This window comes from Bactrocera tryoni, unplaced genomic scaffold (genome assembly GCF_016617805.1).
Source record: "Bactrocera tryoni isolate S06 unplaced genomic scaffold, CSIRO_BtryS06_freeze2 scaffold_25, whole genome shotgun sequence".
NCBI lineage: Eukaryota > Metazoa > Arthropoda > Insecta > Diptera > Tephritidae > Bactrocera > Bactrocera tryoni.
The window spans coordinates 25,677,238-25,683,251 of record NW_024395977.1 but is presented as its reverse complement, the minus strand read 5'-3'; positions in this window follow the sequence as shown (position 1 = coordinate 25,683,251).

Here is a 6,014-nt window from a genome sequence, read left to right as displayed (position 1 = left end):
ACTACATATAATAAACCACTATTAAAACAAAATTATAATTTTTTTATCAATCGTAAAGAGCTTTATTTACAACAATGGTGTCTTTGGTGACCCCCACTGAAATTTTCCGCCAAACATTTTCGCAGAATATTTTAATCCTTAAATGTCTTTTTTTAAAGGATATTTTTTTGATTTTCTCGAAAAAATGGGTCAAATTGACCCATAAAGAAACCAGTTAGAGGGTTAAGATCTTCCACAAAAATAATCCTCATACAATTCCACAATACAACTCTGACCATAAGAATTCTCTCAGACATTAACTTACAACATTTTTTTCTTATAGTATAATGCTCCCTTCGACCAAAAAATTAAAACTTTGACCCACTGTAAAAAAAAACTCAGACGTGCTGGGCCATAAGTTTGTTCGAAAAAAATGATCTACTCAACATACCCTTTCAGAATTATAGGGTCGCTATTCTGTTCCAAAAATGCTCTTGGACAGTGTTATTATCTCTATAACAACATATTGGAAGAGTATAAAAATTTATAAAATAAAGTACACTAAAGTACTTTTGTGACGTTCGTCGTTAGGGAGTTGGTGAACTTTTAGTTATTTTAAAGCCTACAGTTTTTTGGACGATGGGATCTTTATTTTTTGGATTTGCAGCAAGAAAAGGTAAATGAAAATATTTGCACTAATTCTAATGTAAATATGAATAATAATTTTATAATTTGCCTTAAATTCTGGTTCATCGAAACAAGGAAATAATCTTCTCGCATTATTCGGATGCAAATTAGTGGCGATGTAATGAATCTGTTCGTTTTTGTTATCACTATTGTAGCTGCCATAAAATAATCCTTCTGCTTTCGTCCAAATATGACCTTCAAATTCCATATAGAGCTCACAATGTGATCCTCGTCTTATGAAGCTATTTAAGTGAAGTGTATAAATAGATTTCTTGTAGAACTTGCTGATACGTGCAACTGAAATATCTTCCAATATATTTTTGCTACAAATATTAAAATAAATAAACTCACTCTGAATTAATATAATAATACTGAAGAAAATTGATAAAATTTATTTTTATTGTATTAAGACATTACCTGTCATCAGTATAACATTTTCGTAAATCAATAGACCGATCATGGATTTGAAGATCGCGATGTGAATGGAACGCAATCCTTTTTGTATCATTTTCCCATCTTAACTTCATAGTCATGTTACCATTAAACCGCTTCTCCTCATAGTTTATATAGAAATTAATTAAATACTCCTGTGGCAACACGTCTCTTGGCAATCGTTCGTCCATATTTGAAGAATATGAAGCAGTTAAATCAATGCTTCGTTTGGTAATAATCTGAAAGTATGTACCAGGTTGTTCAATAAGTTTTGTCATTTGATAGGAGAGGGCATTGCTATAGTCCAAAATTTTTTTGGTTTTATTGGTAAACTCTTTATATAAACGTACTATGTGAAGTTTCATTTCAATCTGTCAATTCATTATTTAGTGGCGCCATGTATTTTTTTACAGTGATAAAATTCTTATTTTTGGAAGTATGCAATGTACATATGTAAAAATTAAATTGCTGAAATTCCTACATGTAAGATTCCAAACCGTAAAAGACGAGGCGTGCTTGAGTCCTAATCGAGATTTATTGACGAAACTTTATATACTACTGTGATCAAATTGAAAAGTGAATTTTTAATTTATAATACTACATTGGTTATTCGTGATCACTTCGCCACATTTTAAACTAATATCATGCCGCAACCACCGGATTCACCTGATTTACCTTCGTCTAACTTCCGGCTATTCAGCAAATTCACATGACCACTCCGAGGGCACCGTTTTGACTCAATTGAGGATATAAAAGCTGAATGGAAGAAGGCTCAGATGGCCATTACTTTGAAGGAAATGAAATGGACAAATTTCACCTTTCAATTTGATCACAGTAGCTTATATGACACATGAAAAAACGGTATATTCCCAAGTTCGCAACAAGCAATTAAACAACAAAATACACATACATAAGTAGTGTGATGATTTAATGCACATTAGGTCAAATGAGCGTTTTATCTGTGCAAAATTAATAACGATTACAAAATTATGCTATTCAAACCAAAACCTGTAAGGATTTCAGAAGCAGGAGTAACTGTATTATAAAAAGTGGAAATTAACCCTCTAACGACCAAAATTTAAAATTACTCCTTTTGCAGCCATTAATGAAAACAATACATTGTTTCATTTATTAATTTTATTTGTACTGAAACAATTAATTAATCACATAAATCTAATTCATTATGTAAATTTAAATTAAAAAGTTCCTCCTCAGTTTCATTAATTTCATCATCTTGGTTGTTGAGTTGGAAATCTTCTATGGGTTCGCTGCAACAAAATAGTTCAATGACTTCAGGAGGAAGTGTGAAACGTTTCCTCTTTTGAATGCGTTTACTTAAAAAAAATGTGGAAATTAATGGATCTGATGTATCGATAACCCTATTAAATATGTCTAATAGGTTATTGGTGCGGTTGTTTCTACGAGCGTGATGTAATCTATCAGCTTTGTATATTTGATGTCGCGATTCAGCAGCTTGTTCTCCAAAAAACCCCATGGGAAGTGCAGTATTTTCTATTATTTCTCTTGAATGTATTAGTACTTTATGGACTGTAGAAGTCATTGGCAGCCAGGGATATAGCTCCTGAAAACGCTTTGCTGTTTGAAAGCAATATATTTCAAATTTGCTTGCATTGATTTCAAACTCGCAGGATAGACAAATCAAAATTATTTTTCTCTCAACATCAGTTTTTTTAGAAAAAATAGTGTGTTCAGTAAAGCTCGACGAGCAGTGTTCCCGTCATTTGTGGAACCGGAGCCTCCTACTCTGGGCATATCTACGCGAAGTCTAAGCTTTTTCCAAAAATCGTTTTGAATGTCTACTTTTCTTTTTAAGACAGGTAACTTATCTTCTCCTCGTATCTGCCACTTTTGTATTTTGCATTTATAGCCTAAATGAAATAGAAATTCAAAAAATCGAATCCAACAATGAAGGGGGCTAATTCCAAATTTTAAGGTTTCCTCTTTTGTATGAAATACTTCACTTTTGTAATCACACGTGTTCATAAAGTCCTTAGGTGTAGCACCACAAATGGAACAAGCCTGGTTTGATCTAGTCCCAGTTATAATGTTTAAAACTTTTCCATCAATTAGTGTTAAAAATAATTTAAAGGATATTTCCACAGATTTTCCATCACCAATTGATATTGTTAGGGTTTTCAAGGCATTAATCTCATTTTTTAATTCCAGGTGCTCCTTTAAAACCACTTCCTTTGTCTCTTTTATGTACTCCAGTTTAATGGGACGGCAAAATCTTACAGACTGCGGTGTGCGGTTGTTCCAAATTGGTTTACCCGATGGGAGCAGTAACCTTAAGGGAATGACTGTTGTAGCCAATAGAGAGCTATCGCTGCTATTTGACGAACCTGTCTTTTCCGCTTCCATTACAGCTTGAAACACTTCCCTTTGCATATCAACAATTTTTTCAGCCGTATGTTGTAAAATATTTCGCAACGGAACTTTGGCTAGGGTCTCACTTGCTTCTATACATTTAAATTTTGCGGCTGTAATTTTGCTATAATGGGGATATACATATGTCGCTGTTCCTTTTTTGCTTCCATCGCGTATTGCATTATACTGCTCTTTTGAAAAATTATGCTCAAGAAGGAAAGCTAAAGCCTCATCCGCTGAATAAGGAATTGGCTTTTTGGGATCCTCGTTGACTAATTTCCGCATTTTTGATGGCCTTGTTGGACTTTCCATGCTTTCTTTCAGGACTGCAGCCAGATCAGTATCACCTTGTGTACGAGCTGATGTTGCTGCTGCACGAACTAGAATATTAGTATCAGCTTTTTCAGCTGATAGGTCTGCAGTTTCTTTTCTTTTTCCGAAATCTGATTTGGATTCTGATTTTTAGAAAAGTCATATAACACAAAATTTGTTTCAGTATTAAGCCACGCTTCATTTTGTTTTTTAAAGGTATTTATGTTTCTGTGAGATTTTTCCCACTTTGTTGCCAATTTTACGCAAAAAAAAATGTAATATTTGCGATATATGTTTCTCAATTTCATCCGAAAGTATATTAACTTCAATTTTGCCAACTACATATTTTAAAACAGCATCAAACTTTCCTTTTTGTGTGCATTCTTTTCGCCATATATCAAACAAATCAGCTTTTTTTATCCAGAGGTTTCCTAAACAAAAAAGAATAGCAAAGTAGTCAAAGTTTTAAATAAATTCTACAGTTTTAAGGTTATGTAGACTAATGAATTATTGTCAAGTATAGCGACATACATACAAGCCAATGTTAACTAAATACATATATTCTTACTTGTAGCTTTATTTTCCATTTTCCACTAATGAATTATTATCAACACAATTCGATAAATACCCTCTTAAAGATGACCAACCACTACTGAACTTGCAATCACATTTGTTGAAAGACTTGCATCGATTGACTTTGCCGCACACGTGTGTAACGGTACTCTATATTTACACAAACAAAAATCACGCGTCTTTGTTTTGGAGTATTGCCAATTAAAAAACAACAACAACAAAAGTAAAACGGCACTTTGATTCTTATCACTTTTGCGCAGAAAAAACGCTCATTTGTCCTTATGTGCAGTGGTCGGCATTTCATAGCAAAATTTTGCAAACTAACTTCACGCATACGCTTACGCTCTATCGTTCAGTCATTGTCGAGCCAGCAATGAATTCAAAGAGCTGCATTGGGTGTGTTCGAACCTGTTCGATCACCCTCATTAAAAATCGAGCACGAGCGAGCGCCACACTCGGCAGCAATGGGTTCGATCGAGTGGCACACCCGGCAGCTGCTTTCTGTGTGTTCGAGTCTGTTTGATCATAGTCTCTTCAAAACGATCACAGGCGAGTGTCCACACTCGACACCCGCAGCTAACCCGAAATGTGTTCAACTATTGCCACGGATACTCGGACAGAACGCGGGTGTAGAGGAAATGTATCACATTTTTCTGAGCAAAAATATGAGAAATTATTAATGTTGTATACACTTTAACAGTCAATATTATTGAAATCTTTACTTTAATCCGCTAAACCTAACCTACTCCCAACTCAAGACTCTCCCACGGAACCACCAGATAAGGTATTACTTCATGGGAGTGACAAGACATTTTACGTCTCCTCTATAGCACAGACGGACTGACGCCTATTCTGTTGTATCTGTCTTAATATTGTCATGATGAAAGTTGCCGCTTCGCGAACAGCTTTCCACTTCTCAGAGGACTGACACATAAGTGCAGTCAAACTTTCCACCATTAAACTATCACCTAGTATTGCTTCTAACTTTTCCCTTATGTTTAGAAACCGAGGACAATGGAAGAACACGTGCTCAGAGTCTTCTATTGACTCCGTACACATCGAGCAATACGGGCTGACGTCGTTTTGAAATTTATATAGATAGCCAGCCTTTGAAGCACCCTTACCCGCTTAATATTTGGGTCAGATGGAAATCCAGGTCCCCATGTTTTCTACTTATCCACGTATGTATGTCAGATATAAGTCTGTGGGTCCACCGTCCTTTAGTTGAGGTTTGCCACCGTTGCTGCCACATATTTATGCTCTTCTTCGGCGGCTGGAGCGCACACAGCCTCTGTTTGCCATCATTCTTGATAACGCGTTATAAATCTTATTTGCTTTATTTGCTATGTTTGCCAAGTGCTGCTTGAATTTCAGTTTGGAGTCCAATATTACCCCTAAATACTTCAACTGTGGTTGTGAAGTAATCATACACTCTCCTATAGTGAGAGTTATTTTTTCCTCAATTTTCCCGGTGCTTATGAGCAGTACCTCTGTTTTGTGCTTAGCCAGTTCCAAACTCTTGGAAGAAAACCATTGGCGCAGACCATTTATGCATTCATTACATTTATCTTGTAGGTCTTCAAGTTGTTTACCTACTGCTACCACTATAAGGTCGTCCGCGTATGCGATTAGCTTAACGTTTT